This window comes from Salmo salar, chromosome ssa09 (genome assembly GCF_905237065.1).
Source record: "Salmo salar chromosome ssa09, Ssal_v3.1, whole genome shotgun sequence".
NCBI classification, from domain to species: domain Eukaryota; kingdom Metazoa; phylum Chordata; class Actinopteri; order Salmoniformes; family Salmonidae; genus Salmo; species Salmo salar.
In genome coordinates this window covers 150263312-150284843 of record NC_059450.1, presented here as the reverse complement: position 1 = coordinate 150284843, position 21532 = coordinate 150263312, and the positions used below count along the sequence as shown (strand labels likewise).

The following is a 21532-nucleotide window of genomic DNA, read 5'->3' as shown; positions in this document are numbered from 1 at the left end:
ATTCGCGCAAAACTGAAAGTGTGAACCACTGCTTTTAATCAGGACAAGGTGACCGGAAAGATGACCGAATACAAACAGTGTAGCTATTCCCTCCACAAGGCAATAAAACAAGCTAAGCGTCAGTATAGAGACAAAGTGGAGTCACAATTCAACGGCTCAGACACGAGAGGTATGTGGCAGGGTCTACAGTCAATCACGGACTACAAAAGAAAACCAGCCCTGTCGTGGACCATGATGTCTTGCTCCCAGACAGACTAAACAACTTCTTTGCTCGCTTTGAGGACAATAAAGTGCCACTGACACCGCCCGCTACCAAAACCTGTGGGCTCTCCTTCACTGCAGCCAACGTGAGTAAAACATTTAAACGTGTTAACCCTCGCAAGGCTGCAGGCCCAGACGGCATCCCTGGCCGTGTCCTCAGAACATGCGCAGACCAGCTGGCTGGTGTGTTTACGGACATATTCAATCAATCCTTATCCCAGTCTGCTGTTCCCACATGCTTCAAGAGGACCACCCTTGTTCCTGTTCCCAAGAAAGCTAAGGTAACTGAGCTAAATGACTACCGCCCTGTAGCACTCACTTCCGTCATCATGAAGTGCTTTGAGAGACTAGTCAAGGACCATATAGCCTCCACCCTACCTCACACCCTAGACCCACTCCAATTTGCTTACCGCCCCAATAGGTCCACTGACAACGCAATCGCCATCACACTGCACCCTGCCCTAGCCCATCTGGACAAGAGGAATACCTATGTAAGAATGCTGTTCATCGATTACAGCTCAGCATTTAACACCATAGTTCCCTCCAAACTCATCATTAAGCTCGAGACCCTGGGTCTTGACCCCGCCCTGTGCAACTGGGTGCTGGACTTCCTGACGGGCCGCCCCCAGGTGGTGAGGGTAGGTAACAACATCTCCATCCCGCTGATCCTCAACACTGGGTCCCCACAAGGGTGCATTCTCAGCCCTCTCCTGTACTCCCTGTTCACCCACGACTGCGTGGCCATGCACGCCTCCAACTCAATCATCAAGTTTGCAGACAGTGGTAGGCTTGATTACCAACAACGACGAGACGGCCTACAGGGAGGAGGTGAGGGCCCTCGGAGTGTGGTGTCAGGAAAATAACCTCACACTCAATGTCAACAAAACAAAGGAGATGATCGTGGACTTCAGGAAACAGCAGAGGGAGCAGCCCCCTATCTACATTGACGGGACAGTAGTGGAGAAGGTGGAAAGTTTTAAGTTCCACGGTGTACACATCATGGACAAACTGAAATGGTCCACCGACACAGACAGCAGCGCCTCTTCAACCTCAGGAGGCTGAAGAAATTCGGCTTGTCACCAAAAACACTCACAAACTATTACAGATGCACAATCGAGAGCATCCTGTCGGGCTGTATCACCACCTGGTACGGCAGCTGCTCCACCCATAACCGTAAGGTTCTCCAGAGGGTAGTGAGGTCTGCACAACGCATCACTGGGTGCAAACTACCTGCCCTCCAGGACACCTACACCACCCAATGTCACAGGAAGACCAAAAAGGTCATCAAGGACAACAACCACCCGAGCCCCTGCCTGTTCACCCCGCTACCATCCAGAAGGCGAGGTCAGTACAGGTGCATCAAAGCTGGGACCGAGAGACTGAAAAACAGCTTCTATCTCAAGGCCATCAGGCTGTTAAACAGCCATCACTAACATTGAGTGGCTGCTGCCAACATACTGACTCAACTCCACCCACTTTAATAATGGAAAATTTGATGTAATAAATGTATCACTAGCCACTTTAAACAATGCCACTTTATATAATGTTTACATACCCTAGATTTCTCATCTCATATATATATACTGTACGCTATACCATCTACTGCATCTTGCCATCTTGATGTAATTAAATGTATCACTAGCCACTTTAAACAATCCCACTTTATATAATGTTTTCATACCCTACATTACTCATCTCATATGTATATACTGTACTCTATACCATCTACTGCATCTTGTCTATGCCGCTCGGCCATCACTCATTCATATATTTTTATGTACATATTCGTATTCATTCCTTTACACTTGTGTGTATAAGGTAGTTGTTGGGAAATTGTTAGGTTAGATTACTTGTTAGATATTACTGCATGGTCGGAACAAGAAGCACAAGCAATTCGCTACACTCACATTAACATCTGCTAACCATGTGTATGTGACAAATAAAATGTCATTTGATTTGATTTGATATTGACTTGCTTATCCATTCTCCTTTATTCACATACAACATATACCCTATGCATCTACACACCCATTTTCTCCCACCCTCCTACACATATTCAAATTCACTCCCTCCTTCACACTCCCATTCATATGCACAAACCAGCCAAGTCACCTGTGATACAAGTCGGTACTCGATGTCCATCCATGTCTGAGGATGTCGGGAGATGATGTGGAAACCGGCCACTAGGGGGCAATAGTGAGCGTAGTTACCTTCAAGTAGGTTTCGGTTTTGGTAGGGCATTGTGGACAGGAACGTAGGATGGGCCTAAGCATCACCCTCTGAATACAAATGCTTCGATTTCAAATCCAGTGATATGTGTTGGTTTTGAGAATTTTGTTTTAAATCTATCCAAAACCTTAACCCTAACCATTCAGAGTTAATGCCTAACCTTAATTTGAAGTTAATGCCTAAACTAAACCTTAAATTCTGTTGTTAGACTTTCAGAGCTAGTTGATAGGATTGAATTGCGGGAACTGAGATTTACCAGGATTTACCGCCCAAAACCACTCCTTTTTCCCAGGATAAATTCCTGCAAAAAACTGGTAAATCATAATAAATTATTTATATGAACAGCATGGCGTGAAATGGAACTGTTAAATGATATGTGATGTCTAAATCAGGCTTCTCTATGGCCTCTGCATGATGAATAATCAATAGACATCTCAGTATGAAGCACAGTTCACAATGCATGTAGACCTATCATCTCATCTTTGTAACTTTTTTTTAATATAAAGACTGAATGCACATCTGATTTACACATCTCCATCTTGCTTTCGGGGGTCACCTACACATATCCATTCAATCTTTGTGAATCTTTGATCTAATTATAGTCCTATATTATTCAAGGATGTCATTGGAATAATGAAGACAATGACAATAAAACGTATTTAATTTAACCCTTGTGTGGTTTTTGTTATTCACCCAATGTTCACGGGTCTGATGGACCCACAGCATTATTGGGTTTTTAAAACAATACAGCCATAACAATTTATGTAAAAATACTTAATACTTAGATGTTGACTTATATAAATTACAAGCACTATAGACAGCGTACATGGTTAATATTTCCCATTTACCTCTGCTAGATCACATTTATCAAAAATGCGCAATTAGTTTTTTTTATAAAATGTGATTTTTGTAAACAAAAATCAATTACAATCCAGACATGGGTGGAATAAATCATGTTTATCTTGAACAAATATAAACTAAACAAGGTTTTCATCACTATTGATATTTATTGCTTTGAACTGAACAAATTGGAATGACACATTTTACATACACTATTTTATGGAAATGATAAATGAGCCCCATAAACACAAATTAAGGCCGGTCTACACACCACATAAGGGACAGAGTTTACTGTGTGTGTGTGGTGCAAATGTATTTCTTGTACTTGATGCATGTGTACAGTGTCTTGCTGTCCTTCTTGGGTCCACACAGATCACAGCACTTCCTCTTGTTTCTACCGGCTACAATCTAGAATGATGAAAAGGAATTTTACTAGCATCTCATTCACTCACTCTCATATAAAGTTACAGCAGGCCAAGGTAGGAGAGTCAGACACACACACACATGCAACAACATCACTCACACTTACTTCCGGTATTGGAGTTGTTGGTTCTGTGGGTCGGGCGGACGGGGCACCAGCATCCTCCTCCTGAATCCTCCTCACGATGGCTGCAGAAGCTGAGGTCCTTGGGATATGTTGCCTCCTCTGGATTGGAGGTCTTACCAATGCCTTGCCCAGCTCCTCTGGAAAGAGCCGTCTCCTCTGGAGCTTCCCTCTGTTCCATTCTGGGTTCAACGCCATCCAGATGACAAACGTGTTGTATGCCGAGATGTCCAAGATGTTGGAGAATATCCCAAGTGGCCAGCGTAGGGTTCTTCTTTTACAGCTGTAGCCAGTCACCAGCTTGTCTAAATTGTCCCCTCCTCCAGTTGTGGCATTGTAATCCATTATGATTTCTGTTTTTTGATGTTCCTGGCCACAGATTCTCCCATCCCTATGCAGCGTACTCATGAGTACCACATTTCTGCCTTTCTTTTGCACGTAGGACACTAGGGATGTGTTGGCCGTGAACACAAACTTAGAGGAATTGATAGGCCTGTTCCGTGTATTCATGTCAGATGGTGAGTGTAGCTGGTGCATGAAGTCAGGCGCAGGAGAGCAAAAATGAGTGAGCAACGTACTTTACTCATAAATCAAGGCACAAGGTAACAAATACACTTGACCAAATACAAACGGTAAATATTACGCACGGGTGAAAACAGTACCCGTCATAAAAACAGCCATCATGAACCGACATGAACATAAAAACAATCACGCACAAAAAACATGGGGGAAACATGAACATGTAATTGTGGAATGAAAACCAGGTGTGTAGAAAACAAAGACAAAACCAATGAAAGGTGGATCAGCGATAGCTAGAAGACCAGTGATGTCGACCGCTGAATGCCGCCCGAACAAGGAGAGGGACCGACTTCGGTAGAAGTCGTGACAGTTCAACAGCTGAGGTGGGAGCTCTGGCTTGTTTTTTCATACAGTTCCTACTGTATAATCGTCAGCTTCCTCTTGAGGAGCTCCAGTCCCAGCTTTTGTGAAATAAAAACGTTTTCACATGTGATGTTGGCTCCCGAGTGGCACAGAGGTCTAAGACACTGCAACACAGTGCAAGAAGCATCACTGCAGTACCTGGTTTGAATCCAGGCTACATCACATCTGCCGTGATTGGGAGTCCCATAGGGCGGCAAACAATTGGCCCAGGGTCATCGAAGGCACTGTATATTTCCTCTTTCGTATTGTGTTTTCATGTAGCTCATTGGCATCTTCTACTTCTTTTGTTGCTTTCCAGAGAATAACAGTTACTTGGGGACAGTAGAGTTTAGATTGTATTGGGGGACAGGTCCTGGACAAATCGAATGGACTGGCAGTGGATTTTAATCTCCATTCCCCCCTGTGCCTTCACAATGTTGACTTTGGTTCACAGCTTGAAGGTTCCCACGCGAGGCCATTTGTCGTTTGTCTGTTTCACGCTAATCCGATGGCATCGTTCCAGATCCTGTGGTGATACATCCACGCCAAGCTCCTCTGATATCAGTATGACAATGTGCAGTGGGGGAAAAAAGTATTTGATCCCCTGCTGATTTTGTACGTTTGCCCACTGACAAAGAACTGATCAGTCTATAATTTTAATAGTAGGTTTATTTGAACAGTGAGAGACAGAATAACAACAAAAAAATCCTGAAAAACGCATGTCAAAAATGTTATAAAATGATTTGCATTTTAATGAGGGAAATAAGTATTTGACCCCTCTGCAAAACGTGACTTAGTACTTGGTGGCAAAACCCTTGTTGGCAATCACAGAGGTCAGACGTTTCTTGTAGTTGGCCACCAGGTTTGCACACATCTCAGGAGGGATTTTGTCCAACTCCTCTTTGCAGATCTTCTCCAAGTCATTAAGGTTTCGAGAGTGACGTTTGGCAACTCGAACCTTCAGCTCCCTCCACAGATTTTCTATGGGATTAAGGTCTGGAGACTGGCTAGGCCACTCCAGGACCTTAATGTGCTTCTTCTTGAGCCACTCCTTTGTTGCCTTGGCCATGTGTTTTGGGTCATTGCCATACTGGAATACCCATCTACGACCCATTTTCAATGCCCTGGCTGAGGGAAGGAGGTTCTCACCCAAGATTTGACGGTACATGGCCGCGTCCATCGTCCCTTTGATGCGGTGAAGTTGTCCTGTCCCCTTAGCAGAAAAACACCCCCAAAGCATAATGTTTCCACCTCCATGTTTGACGGTGGAGATGGTGTTCTTGGGGTCATAGGCAGCATTCCTCCTCCTCCAAACACGGTGAGTTGAGTTGATGTCAAAGAGCTCCATTTTGGTCTCATCTGACCACAACACTTTCACCAGTTGTCCTCTGAGTCATTCAGATGTTCATTGGCAAACTTCAGACGGGCATGTATATGTATTCTTGAGCAGGGGGACCTTGCGGGCGCTGCAGGATTTCAGTCCTTCACGGCGTAGTGTGGTACCAATTGTTTTCTTGGTGACTATGGTCCCAGCTGCCTTGAGATCATTGACAAGATCCTCCCGTGTAGATCTGGGCTGATTCCTCACCGTTCTCATGATCATTGCAACTCCACGAGGTGAGATCTTGCATGGAGCCCCAGGCTGAGGGAGATTGACAGTTCTTTTGTGTTTCTTCCATTTGCGAATAATCGCACCAAATGTTGTCACCTTCTCACCAAACTGCTTGGCGATGGTCTTGTAGCCCATTCCAGCCTTGTGTAGGTCTACAATCTTGTCCCTGACATCCTTGGAGAGCTCTTTGGTCTTGGCCATGGTGGAGAGTTTGGAATCTGACTGATTGATTGCTTCTGTGGACAGGTGTCTTTTTTACAGGTAACAAGCTGCGGTTAGGAGCACTCCCTTTAAGAGTGTGCTCCTAATCTCAGCTCGTTACCTGTATAAAAGACACCTGGGAGCCAGAAATCTTTCGGATTGAGAGGGGGTTAAATACTTATTTCCCTCATTAAAATGCAAATCAATTCATAACATTTTTGACATGCGTTTTTCTGGATATTTTTGTTGTTATTCTGTCTCTCACTGTTCAAATAAACCTACCATTAAAATTATAGACTGATCCTTTCTTTGTCAGTGGGCAAACGTACAAAATCAGCAGGGGATCAAATACTTTTTTCCCCCACTGTAGCTGGAAGGGTTTCCTTTTTCCTCATCGTCCAGTTAGAACAATATTCCCATGTTTTTTTTGTCTCATTCTGTTTTCTTGCTAATCTTCTAAAGTTTGCAATGTTTTTTCCCGAAGACAAATGTTGTTGTCTTGTTCGCTCATGTGCACACCTTGTATGTGTCTGTCTGACAAGATAGACTCTACTGTCCTTCCTAGCAAATATACTTTTTTAACAAAATATTGTAACAGTATGTTTGTTATGGTGAGCATTGAGATCATTTTAGCTATGTTTTCCTGGATATCCTTTAGCTGTTCATTACTGTCATTTGCATCTCCAAGTTGTTCCTTATGTTTTCCTCTGAGGGAAGCCGTGTCGCTGCTGATTGATTCGCTGCAGTACATAACTGACCACTCACTCTCTCTCAGTTGCTTGGGGATATATTGATCTATTGATTTGAAAGGCTTCATTTAAACTATGTTGTCTGGCTTCTAAATATAACCGCAATTTTGTGGTAAAAAATGGAGCTACTCACTCCCCATGTGTCACCCCTGTGGGGGTGTGGAAATTCATATGACCCGAGTTAAAATGGGGTGATCCATTTAGAAGGTGGATATAATGTGTTATCCCAAGTATGAAGGTTTTGTAAAACAGTAAGATGTCCGTTCACTGTCAGATGACATGCCTATATGTACAGCACCAACAAATATATCTGTAAAACAGGTAAGAAGTAAACCGCTGTATGTCCATATTAGATCCACAGAGTCTACCTCTACTACTACTCTGCACCCCAGGGGACTAATTAGCCATATAGACAGTGAGAAAGAGCACCACCTGGTGGTCGATGAACTCTGACAAATGTCGGTTTAAACTAGAGACAATCGCCCCCAGGTCCCCAGTCAAAGGGACGCATACTCAAGTCACTCATTTATTGCCACAAACACAGACAACATTTAATCGTAGGACTAGGGTGATAATGGTGGAAATAGAAGTGATAGTGGTAGTGAATTTCTAAGAAATAGAAAAGAAACACAGGCTGTAATTACAGTTATTACTATACAATAGCAATGTATGCTACTATGCTAATGTACATAAGGTGCTAGCAGGAGCAGTGGATGGTAACAGAAATGGTATGAGGCTAACAATGAGATTACTGTAGCTTGACCAGTGAATACAGAGAGCTACATTAGCAATGGAATTAGCAGTGCAATATTAGCAGGAAACAGTACCAGTAACCAGTAGATAAATAATAGTAAATATTGTATAAATGTCATATAAAGTGCCGTAAACGTCATAACATTAGGCTAACAGGCTAATAGCATAGGCACACAAAAGCTACAGTAAATAATAATCAATATGGAAAGGGAAAGGGGGTTACCTAGTCAGTTGTCCAACTGAATGTATTCAATTGAAATGTGTTTTCCGCATTTAACCCAACCCCTCTGAATCAGTGAAATGTACTATTTAGTGGCATATTAGCATGCTAATAATGCTAATGGAGCTAGCAATGGTAACAATGCAGATAGGAAAACAGACCACACTATGTACAATGTGGAATTAGCATGCTAATCATGATAACGGCACTAGCAATGCTAACAATGTAGTTACGCAAGTTAAACACTCTATTTACCATGGAGAGTTAGGATGGTAACCATGCTAACGACACTAGCATGCTAACAATAAATAAACCAGAAGCGATGCCATCAACCCAGAAGTGAAGAACATCAAATGAAATCCAATTTATTTTTCACATTTGCCGAATACAATGGTAAGCGCTTAACAAACCCTTAACCAACTAAAGAAAGTATTTCCGAATGAAATTAAAGTAAAAAAAGACATATAAAATAACACAATAAAATAACAATACCGAGACTATATACAGGGGGTACCAGTACCGAGTCAATGTGTGGGGGTATGTTAGTCAAGGTAATTTGTACATGTAGTTAAGGGTAAAGGGACTATGCATAGATAATACACAGCGAGTATCAGCAGTTTAAAATCAAATGGGGGGGCAAATGTAAATAGTCCCGGTGACCATTTGATTAATTGTTCAGCAGTCTTATGACTTGGAGGTAGAAGCTGTTAAGGAGTCTTTTGGACCTTGACCTAGGCGCTCCGGTCCCGCTTGCTGTGCGGTAGCAGAGAGAACAGTCTTTGACTATTTTTTGGGCCTTCCTCTGACACCGCCTAGTATATAGGTCCTGGATGGCAGGAAGCTTGACCCCAGTGATGTACTGGGCCGTACGCATCACCGCCTATTTTTTTTGTCTTTTAGCTGTTTGGGACTACAAAACACAAGCGCCATCTTAGGACACATAGTATCCTATGCTATGGGGATGCCAAATGGAAAGACTCAAACTCTAAGAGCATAAGATTTCATGGGAAACTAACAGAGCAACACCCTAACAATATGCACAGCTCACAAGACAGCCAGTAGTACGTACTTCCTATAAAGTGCAAGTAATTGTAACACAATGATAATATTGTAACAACAGTATAATAGCGAATGTATTGGCAAATTACACATGTATAAACACCTTAAGCATGACAATGGTTGGCTGGAACAGGGCACTTACTTTGCATTGACGCACTAGTGTCCAGAGTTTGCTGTCCAGTATGCACTCTTCGGCTACAGGGGAAACCACTTTACTGAAAGTATCCACATTACTCTTGGAAGAACTCTGCACTATGGATTGGTGTAACTATGCTTTCATAGTTGTCCCGGCCCCACTTGAGGATTGGCCTGGGGCCGGGTGGGCTTTTTCGTAGGTGGTGACGGACAGGTCAAGAGTTCCAATGAGAGGTCACTGGGGAGACGTGCCCTAACATGTTATTAGAGCAGAGGGCAGCCCACCCCCCCTCTAGCAGGCCTTGCACCTCAAAAGAATAAACAATCCCTGACTAGAAAGAGGATTATCTACAGACAATGTCTATAGCATTATACAGCCATTGGGTCCACAAGCCTTTTTCAGATGGTCTAACTGTCACCATTATAACATAGTTTTCCTTTAAGTCCGACAGATGTTACTGAGCCGCAGGGAGTAACAGCAGGGGTGCTCTAACACACCACACACGCCTAAACCCACATACACACGTACACCCGTACACAAACACACACACACTGACTTGAAAAATAATGAGACGGCTCCTAACTGTCAGTGTTCAGCCTTGATGTCCACTTTTACCCCACTAGGGAGTAAAAAAAGGTATAATGATTTACCTCTGCGTAAGGAAGTGTGTCTCTGTTTGAGTGTGTGTGTGTGTTTGTCTTGTCTGTACTGTCCAGGACCGGACTCTAAACAGACCGGCGCACCATAGCCAATCAGAGCTACAGTAGGCCTATATGCAAATAAGATATTTGCCACATGGGCCTGACATCATTCACTTTAAACCTGGCTGGGGGGGGTGTTCTTTTTTTGGGGGGGGATCTAAAATCGTTTCCTGCATTTCTACACTTTTTAATATGACCCATGGCCCTTCTATCCGTCTCTATTTAGAACAACAAAAAGTATACACAGTCATCAAGCTAAGTAAGATATCATTTGTAAATATGCTTAAGTAATTGATTAGACTGAAATAGATCAAAGGTAATGCAATAATCAATAATGTGTTGCACCTTTAACCAATAACCTAACAAATGAACAAAAAAAAATATATAATAAAGTACAGAGAACTTTTAATTGATGTTAAAACCTTTTCACACGTACTAACAAAACGGGTGTGATCATTTTACACGGGTCCCTGCAGCGCATGCTCAAACTGGTGTGATTAGAACCCTTATTTAGAACTTCCAGTTTTGATTGACGCAATAGTCAGCATTTGAGCTGGCCACACTATTTTTTCAATTGAGTAAAACACTTTCTATAAATCGAAAGTAATCCGATGATTGGTAGTTTGTGTGATCCGCCATGTTTGTTTTTCCCGCGTCAAACAAAGATAATAAGAGGAGACAAGATGAGTTTGGTCTATTTGCGGTATGCATGTTGAAGGGGGTGTGTTGTCTATGATAATTTATTACCCTTCATTCACTTCTGGAAGTTTACTCAAAAGATGAGTGAACCATTCCCTCACCTCATTATAACATCTTTGGTCTGACAGACGTTTACGTGACACCCAGAACGCATTGTAAAATGTCAACAAACATGGCGCCACACATAGCTGGCAAATAGCTTAGCATTAGTTCATTATAAACAGTACAACCTTCAAAAAGGTATTTTACACACATCATATTTGTCCAATACAATCTATGCAATAATAAGAATGCATTATTTGTCACCAATACTTGAAAAAAGGTGAATTTAAATGTAAATACATTATACTCCATAAATACATACAGTTGAAGTTGGAAGTTTACATACACTTAGGTTGGAGTCATTAAAACTCATTTCAATCACTCCACAAATCTCTTGTTAACAAACTATAGTTTTGGCAAGTCGGTTAGGACATCTACTTTGTGCATTACACAACAATTGTCATTTTTCCAACAATTCTTTACAGACAGATTATTTAACTTATAATTCACTGTATCAGAATTCCAGTGGGTCAGAAGTTTACATACACTAAGTTGACTGTGCCTTTAAACAGCTTGGAAAATTCCAGAAAATTATGTCATGGCTTTAGAAGCTTCTGATAGGCTAATTGACATAATTTCAGTCAATTGTAGGTGTGCTTGTTGATGTATTTCAAGGCCTACCTTCAAACAGTGCCTCTTGTCATGTTGTGTTGCTACCACGCTGTGTTGTCATGTGTTGCTGTCATGTTGTTGTCATGTTCTGTTTCTGCCATGCCATGTTGTTGTCTTAGGTCTCTCTTTATGTAGTGTTGTGTTGTCTCTCTTGTCGTGATGTGTGTTTTGTCCTATATTTTAATAGCATTTCTTTTCAATCCCAGCCCCCATCCCAGCCCCCATCCCTGCAGGAGGCCTTTTGCCTTTTGGTAAATAAGAATTTGTTCTTAACTGACTTGCCCAGTTAAATAAAGGTTAAATAAAATAAAATATATTTAATATGCTGTAAAGTATTGTCTTTTCACAGTTTCACTCAATTCATTCTAATCAACCTAATAATTATGACATACCCCTCACTATTGTCATCGCTTGCACTAATTACACTGTTTTGTCTAAATAACCTGGTTCAAACATTCATGACATCACCCTGAAGGCGGCACATTGATGCCGAAACGTTGGTGGTTTACAAAATAAATGACTGGGAGTTTATATGTAGAGTGTGCGACTCATTTTGTTTTTATAGCTTACAATCAATTTAATTTACCACAGGTGGACTCCAGTCAAGTTGTAGAAACATTTCAAAGATGATCAATGGAAACAGGATGCACCTGAGCTCAATTTCGAGTCTCATAGCAAAGGGTATGAATACTTATGTAAATAAGGTATTTCTGACTTTTCTTTTTAATAAATGTTCTCTTCTCTTTCTCTCTCTCTTCTCACTCGCTCTCTCTCATTCGCTCTCTCTTCTCTCAATTCAATTCAATTCAAGGGGCTTTATTGGCATGGGAAACATCTGTTAACATTGCAAAAGCAAGTGAAATAGATAATAAACAAAAGGGAAATAGACAATAAAAATAAACAGTAAACATTACACTCACAGAAGTTCCAAAAGAATAAAGACATTTCAAATGTCATATTATGTCTATATACAGTGTTGTAGCAATGTGCAAATAGTTAAAGTACAAAAGGGAAAATAAATAAACATAAATATGGGTTGTATTTACAATGGTGTTTGTTCTTCAGTTTTTCTTGTGGCAACAGGTCACTAATATTGCTGCTGGGATGGCACACTGTGATATGAGAGTTTCTCAAAATTGCGTTTGTTTTTCAAATTCTTTGTGGGTCTGTGTAATCTGAGAGAAAAATGTGTCTCTGATATGGTCATACACTGGTCAGGAGGTTAGGAAATGGAGCTCAGTTTCCACCTCATTTTGTGGGCAGTGTGCACATAGCCTGTCTTCTCTTGAGAGCCAGGTCTGTACATAGTCAAAGATTTACTTTATTTTGGGTCAGTCACAGTGGTCAGGTATTCTGCCACTGTAAACTCTCTGTCTAGGGCCAAATAGCATTCTAGTTTGCTTTGTTTTTTTGTAAATTCTTTCCAATGTGTCAAGTAATTATCTTTTTGTTTTCACCATGCTTTGGTTGGGTCGAATTGTGTTTCTGTCCTGGGGCTCTGTGGGGTCTGTTTGTGTTTGTGAACAGAGCCCCAGTACCAGCTTGCTTAGGGGACTCTTCTCCAGGCTAATCTCTCTGTAGGTGATGGCTTTGTTATGGAAGGTTTGGGAATCACTTCCTTTTAGGTGGTTGTAGAATTTAAGGGCTCTATTCTGGATTTTGATAATTAGCGGGTATCGGCCTAATTCTGCTCTGCATGCATTATTAGGTGTTTTACATTGGACACTGAGGATATTTTTATCACAGGTACCTGAATTTGGTGTTTGTCCCATTTTGTTCTTGGTTGGTGAGCGGACCCCAGACCTCACAACCATAAAGGGCAATGGGTTCTATAACTGATTCAAGTATTTTTATCCAGATCCTAATTGGTATGTTGATTTTGTGTTCCTTTTGATGGCATAGAAGGCCCTTCTTGCCTTGTCTGTCAGATTGTTCACAGCTTTGTTAAAGTTACCTGTGGCGCTGATGTTTAGGCCAAGTTTTTTGTAAGCTCTAGGGCAACGGTGTCTAGATGGAATTTGTATTTGTGGTCCTGGTGACTGGACCTTTTTTGGAACACCATTATTTTTGTCTTACTGACATTGGCTGTCAGGCCCCAGGTCTGACAGAATCTGTGCAGAAGATCTAGGTGCTGCTGTAGGCCCTCCTTTGTTCGTGACAGAAGCACCAGATCATCAGCAAACAGTAGACATTTGACTTCAGATTCCTGTAGGGTGAGGCCGGGTACTGCTAACTGTACTAGTGCCCTCTCCAAGTCGTTTATATATATGTTGAAGAGGGTGGGGCTTAAGCTGCATCCCTGTCTCAACCCAATGTCCTGTGGAAAGAAATGTGTGTGTTTTATTTCACTGAGGACATTTACAACCGTGCTGTTAATGATAATGCAGAGGATTTTCCCAAGGTTGCTGTTGACGCATATCCCACGGTAGTTATTGGGGTCAAATTTCTCTCTCTCTCTCTCTCTCTCTCTTCTGCTCTCTCTCTCTATCTCTTTCTCCCCTCTCTCGCTCTCTCTTTCTCTCTCTCTCTCTCTGTCTCTCTCTCGCTCTCTCTCTCCATCTCTTTCATCCCTCTCTCTCTCAATCTCGCTCTCTCTCATATTAATCTGAGTTACTTTGAGTTCTTTGACAGCTAATTATCTTATACAGCTCACTGAGAATGGAAGTAAAATAAACCTGATACATACACAACTCCAAATGTTTACACACGCACGCACGCACGCATGCACGCACACACGCACGCACACACACACACACACACACACACACACACACACACACACACACACACACACACACACACACACACACACACACACACACACACACACAATCCATTCAAACTAAATCCACATTTCCTTCAAGTGTTCTGTGAAGTAATTACCAGCTGATTATAAAAACTAACTTAATAAAATCCATTTAAAATCTAATTACCACAGTCTCTAAAACACCTTTCATTTCCATCACCACCCACGTCAACGTTCATGTTTATGTCTGACTGAAAACACTGAGTTTCTAATTACTTACCCCTCTGTCTAATGACTGATATCTGGCGTACAACACTGGCTAATTACATATGATCTGTGAAGAGAGGAGATTCACAAGCTCTTCCCAGAACCATTAAACAAAGGCTGTGTCAGTTGGTGTTTTATATCAACAGATGAACACTGAGCATACACACGTTTCTCACATTTAAAAACAGGTAAGAGGCTTTACAGTGGAAGGACCACTGAGCTGACCACTGATCTGACCACTGAGCCACTGAGCTGACCACTGATCCACTGATCTGACCACTGATCTGACCACTGAGCTGACCACTGACCACAGACATGACCACTGATCTGACCACTGAGCTGACCACTGACCACAGACATGACCACAGACCTGACCACTACACTGATCTGACCACTGAGCTGACCACTGAGCTGACCACTGACCACAGACCTGACCACTGAGCTGACCACTGAGCTGACCACTGACCACAGACCTGACCACTGATCTGACCACTGAGCTGACCACTGACCACAGACCTGACCACTGATCTGACCACTGAGCTGACCACTGACCACAGACATGACCACTGATCTGACCACTGAGCTGACCACTGAGCTGACCACTGACCACCGATCTGACCACAGACCTGACCACAGACCTGACCACTGAGCTGACCACTGATCTGACCACTGATCTGACCACTGAGCAAGATACTTGGCAGGTTGCTTAGCAACTATGACAAACTGTACCAAAACTCTAAGACAATAAACTTTAAAAAAAAACACCCAGAGATACACACTGACTTGTTACATGTCTTCCTGTTTAAGAAACACAATAGAACACACTTAATGTGAACAGTGTTCTGAAATATAATGTCATGTAATATTTTAAGTTAACTGCCTTAATGTTGCTGCTGCCTTGGGAGCAGCTAATGGGGATCCTTCGTAAATGCAAACAGACAAACTTGAACTACACACAATCACACACCATAAACACACTAATTCATGCATGCATGGTCACAAGCAAGCACACACAAACCTCCTTCCTTTCTCAACTCAGAGGACGGCTCGCAGGCTGGCGAACCAATCTGATCGTTTCCATGACAACAGAGGGCTGAGCAAGTGAACTTCTGTCAGGTGCCAAGAGCTCATTGCAATTGAACTGTGTGCGTGTGTGTGTTTGTGTGTGTGTATATGTGTGTGTATATGTGTGTGTGTGTGTTTTTGCCCACACGCTTGAGAGGGAGAACAGAATGTGCTTATCTCTGTGACCGGCCACAAATACCCCTCAGTCTGTCAGTCTACCTCCTCCAACTCTCTCTCTCTCTCTCTCTCTCTCTCGCTCTCTTTCTCTCCCTCTCTCCCTTCACCTTTCCATCTGACACTCTGCCCTCTCTCTCCTTCACCAACATAATCTGTTCAGCCAATACACTCTCTTTTCCTCTGCCATCCATTATTACCCCTTCAGCGCTGTTTTCACTCCCTCTCTTCTCTAACTCTGACAGGAACAGACAGATAGAGTGTGAAGGGGAATTAAAAAGACAGAAAAATGAAAGTGATTTCTCGTCATTTTTACACCTTCCTTCCTTTCAGTGTTCAGACTCACTCTGCTGACCGTACACACTGTATTGATCGTTCCTTTTTCCCCTCCCCTCCCCTCCCCTCCCCTACTCTCCTCTCCTCTCCTCTCCTCTCCTCTCCTCTCCTCTCCTCTCCTCTCCCCTCCCCTCCCTCTCCTCTCCTCTCCTCTCCTCTCCTCTCCCCTCCCCTCCCCTCCCTCCCTCTCCTCTCCTCTCCTCTCCTCTCCTCTCCTCTCCCTCCCCTCCCCTCCCCTCCCCTCCCCTCCTCTCCTCTCCTCTCCTCTCCCTCTCCTCCCCTCCCTCTCCCCTCCTCCCTCTCCTCTCCTCTCCTCTCCTCTCCTCTCCTCTCCTCTCCTCTCCTCTTCTCTTCTCTTCTCTTCTCCCTTCTCCATTCCATTATGGCAGTATACAGTATGCTGAATCATGGTGACTATACTTATTGTATATTTTTAGCAAGTCTGTGTTCACAAGAATTAAGAATCCCTGTTTGGTCTTTGTGTTTGTCTTCCATCCCTTGCTGTGGTCAGAGCAACATGGTTTACGATATGAATGCAGCATTTCTTCCAATCATATCGCTGCAACTTGAAATTCCTATAAATAAATCACATCTTGAATGGTGTGTGTACTTCTTAGCTGTGAAAGTCGGTATGGGCTGTAGCCAGTGTGTGTGTGTGTGTGTGTGTGTGTGTGTGTGTGTGTGTGTGTGTGTGTGTGTGTGTGTGTGTGTGTGTGTGTGTGAGAGAATAAGGTGAATGAGCTGATGGTGTGCTGTTGCTCTGCCTGCCAACAGAAAGACCCTATCTCTGACTTCTCTTCATCTAAATTCTGCTCTTGACACGATCACTGCACTTGTGTTAAAAACACCCATACCCTCACCCACCCACCCACACACACACACACACACACACACACACACACACACACACACACACACACACACACACACAAAAGATTATCACCCTGTCTTGAGCCCATTTAAACTTCAGGCTTACTCAAAAGGCTGGCTGTAGCCCTAAGTCAGATTTGGTTGGGTGGCCCTCCACCTCTTGGAAATATATTTTAGTGACCCCTCTCTTGTCGGCGGAGAGAAAAAATATGTTTTAAAGCTTATTTCCTGCAATTCTACACATTTTGCCATGGGGCGGACAGAAAACGTTGCAATTTGATAGCACATTTAATGCAATTGTACTTCATTTTCTATGGGGCACAGAGATTTTTTAGTTGTTGCAGTTTTACAGCCAATTTCCTGCAATTCTACCCATTTTGCCATGACTGATGCCATGTTAATATGGCAGGTAGGCTAGAAATAAAGAGCGTTGGGCCTCTAACCGAAAGGTCCCTGGTTTGAATCCCCAAGCTGTCTAGGCGAAAAATCTGCCCGTGTGCCCTTGAGCAAGGACCTTAACCCTAATTGCTCCTGTAAGTCACTCTGGATAAGAGTGTCTGCTAAATGAGTTAAATGTATATTTGAGTGAGAATGACTAACAAAATGAATGGGGGCCCCTGTGCATGTGCCTGGTTGGTATTTGGCCATGATTACTTCAAGTTTAGATAGCTGGCTCTCACCCTCTCACCTTCATCACTACCTTCTCACCCCACCTGAAGCCATCGATACAAGGAAGTGTCTAATCCAATCCCAACAGCCCATGCAATCAGAGTTTTTCTCTCACACACAAATCTGGAGGAGGGGTATGAGAGAGAGAGAGAGAGAGAGAGAGAGAGAGAGAGAGAGAGAGAGAGAGAGAGAGAGAGAGAGAGAGAGAGAGAGAGAGAGAGAGAGAGAGAGAGAGAGAGAGAGAGAGAGAGAGAGAGAGAGAGAGAGAGAGAGAGAGAGAGAGAGAGAGAGGTGGTGCTGTAGGAGAGCTTCATCATACAGGCTAGTCACGAAGTCATCAGTAGGCGCCACTCTGACCCCATTACCGCCAACACTTTGGGAAACACACACACACCAACTGCTCTGGAAAAAGCGGAGCAAACACAGACCGATACATACACACATAATCACACACTGCTTGGGACAAAACATTGAGAGGATGAAGAGACCAGGGAGGGAGGTGAAACAGACATCTAATGGGAGAGGGTGAGTAGGGAAAGTTAAATATGGTTGACATAAATGTATAGACACACAGCAGGAAAGAGGTAGAAGGGAGGGAGAAGAAGACAATGAATGGTATGGAGAGAGAGAGAAGGGAGGGAGAAGAATATAGAGAAGGGTATGGAGAGAGAGAGAAGGGAGGGAGATGATAAGGATGATGCAGGCAGCCCTTCTCCCCATTACCCTGCCTGTCAGCCCTGTAGCCATGAGCCATGCATCACCCTTACTACTGCTACTGCTGCTGGCCAGACAGGTCTGGGAGGGGGAAAAGGGAGGAAGAGGAGAGAGAGAGAGATAGGACAGGGGCTAGAGACAGGTCTGGGAGGGAGGGAAGGGAGGAAGAGGAGAGATAGAGATAGGACAGGGGCTAGAGACAGGTCTGGGAGGGAGGGAAGGGAGGGAGGAAGATGAGAGATAGAGAGAGAGAGATAGGACAGGGCATAGAGAGGTCTGGGAGGGGTAAAGGGAGGAAGAGGAGAGAGAGAGATAGGACAGGGGCTAGAGACAGGTCTGGGAGGGGGGGAAGGGAGGAAGAGGAGAGATAGAGAGAGAGAGATAGGACAGGGCATAGAGAGGTCTGGGAGGGGTAAAGGGAGGAAGAAGAGAGAGAGAGAGAGAGATAGGACAGGGGACAGAGACAGGTCTGGGAGAGGGGAAGGGGAGGAAGAGGAGAGCGAGATAGGACAGAGACAGGTCTGGGAGGGGGGAAGGGGAGGAAGATGAGTGAGAGAGATAGGACAGGGGACAGAGACAGGTCTGGGGGGGAAGGGGAGGAAGAGGAGAGAGAGATAGGACAGGGGATAGAGACAGGTCTGGGAGGGGGGAAGGGAGGAAGAGAGAGATAGGACAGGAGACAGAGACAGGTCTGGGAGGGGGGAAGGGAGGAAGAGGAGAGAGAGAGATAGGACAGGGGACAGAGACAGGTCTGGGAGTGGGGAAGGGGAGGAAGAGGAGAGAGAGAGATGGAACAGGGGACAGAGACAGGTCTGGGAGGGGGGAAGGGGAGGAAGATGAGAGAGAGAGATAGGACAGGGGACAGAGACAGGTCTGGGAGGCGGGAAGGGGAGGAAGAGGAGAGAGAGAGACAGATAGGACGGGAAAGAGACAGGTCTGGGAGGGGGAAAGGAGAGGAAGAGGAGAGAGAGAAAGAGAAAAATAAGGATGACAGGGCCTTTTAGGAGAGGATAAGGGTTAGGGAGAAAGAGAGTGGCGGAGAGAGGGAGAGAGAGCTGCCTGTCTTCTCATCATCCCTAGGGGAATTAAGAAAGAGAGCCTCTTATGAGACTACAAATCCATATTCCCCTCGTCATTCTGTCTACGTCTCTCTAGCACTCTCTCACTCTCTCCTCTCTCGCTCCTCTCTCTCTCTCAATCTCTCTCTCTCTCAATCTCTCTCTCACTCTCTCAATCTCTCTCTCTCTCCTCTCTCTCTTGCTCTCTCTCTCTATCACTCCCTCTCTGTACCATCACTACTTCTCCCTCCCCATCTCCACTCCCCTTCCTCCCCTCCTCCTCTCTTCTCTCCAACAATCCATCCATCCATCAATCACAGTCTCTCCAAAATGATTCATGCTTCCCGGAATATTACTCAATTAAAGCAGTTAAGCATGGCCATACATCAGACTGTTAAAAATAGAATCAAGGCCTAATCATATCCCCCTCCTCATGTCTCCTTTTCTTCCCCCTGTCTATCTCCCTCATCCCCTCCTCAACACACTGGGAGATATGGGTGGGGTATTGGGAGAGAAGGAGAGGTAAAGAGGAAGAGAAGGAGAGAGGTAAAGAGGGATAGAAGGGGAGGTAAAGAGGAAGAGAAGGAGAGAGGTAAAGAGGAAGAGAAGGAGAGAGGTAAAGAGGGAGAGAAGAGAGAGTTAAAGAGGGAGAGAAGGAGAGAGGTAAAGAGGGAGAGAAGAGAGAGAGGGGTAAAGAGGGAGAGAAGGAGAGCGTTAACGAGGGAGAGAACAGGAAGAGTTAGATGGAGAGGAGAGAGTTAAAGAGCGACATAACCCTCGTAAGGGGGTTTGTATTTGACTTTGCCGGTACCTACTGTAAATACTGTAACTACTGTACCTACTGTACCCAATGTAACTATATCTACTCCAAATAATGTACCTACGGTAACTAATGTAACTACTGTAACTAACGTATCTACGGTAACTAATGTAAAATACTGTACCTACTGTAAATAATGTACCTACTGTAACTTCTGTAACTAATGTACCTACTGTAAATAATCTAACTACTGTACCTTATGTAAATAATGTACCCACGGTAACAAATGTACCTACCTTACCTACTGTAACTACTGCAACTAATATACCTACTGTAACCACCGCAACTAATGTACCTACTGTACCTACTGTAACTACTGCAACTAATGTACCTACTGTACCTACTGTAACTACTTTAACTACTGTATCTACGGTAACTAATGTACCTACTGTTACTTCTGTATCTATGGTAACTAATGTACCTTCTGTTACTTCTGTATCTACGGTAACTAATATACCTACTGTAACTACTGTATCTACCGTATTTATGGTAACTAACGTACCTACTGTAACTACTGTATCTACTGTAACTAAAGTTCCAACTGTAACTACTGTAACTATTGTATCTACCATATTTACGGTAAGTCATGTACCTACTGTTACTTCTGTATCTACGGTAACTAATATACCTACTGTAACTACTGTATCTACCGTATTTATGGTAACTAACGTACCGACTGTAACTACTGTATCTACTGTAACTAAAGTTCCAACTGTAACTACTGTAACTATTGTATCTACCGTATTTACGGTAACTCATGTACCTACTGTTACTACTGTGTCTACTGTATCTAATGTACCTACTGTAACTACTGTAACTACTGTATCTATGGCAACTAATGTACCTACTGTTACTTCTGTAGCTATGGTAACTAATGTAGCTACTGTAACTACTGCAACAACTGTATCTACCGTTTTTATGTAACTAATGTAACTACTGTAAATACTGTATCTACTGTAACTAATGTACATACTGTAACTACTGTAACTACTGTATCTAGGGTATTTATGGTAACTCATGTACCTACTGTTACTTCTGTATCTACGGTAACTAATGTACCTTCTGTTACTTCTGTATCTACGGTAACTTATGTACCTACTGTTACTTCTGTATCTACGGTAACTAATGTACCTACTGTAACTAATGTATCTACTGTATCTACATAATTTATGTA

The 21532-nt window shown here is 43.4% G+C and overlaps 1 protein-coding gene across 1 annotated transcript in view; it reads right to left on the bottom strand.

Annotated features, from left to right (window-relative positions):
* Positions 1-9625, bottom strand: part of si (sucrase-isomaltase) — a 151447-nt gene extending 141822 nt beyond the window's left edge. Inside the window, exon 1 of the mRNA XM_014215243.2 lies at positions 9532-9625. The gene's annotated coding sequence lies outside the window, so the exon portion shown is untranslated. The remainder of the gene's footprint in view (positions 1-9531) is intronic.
* Between the last annotated feature and the right edge of the window lie 11907 nt (positions 9626-21532).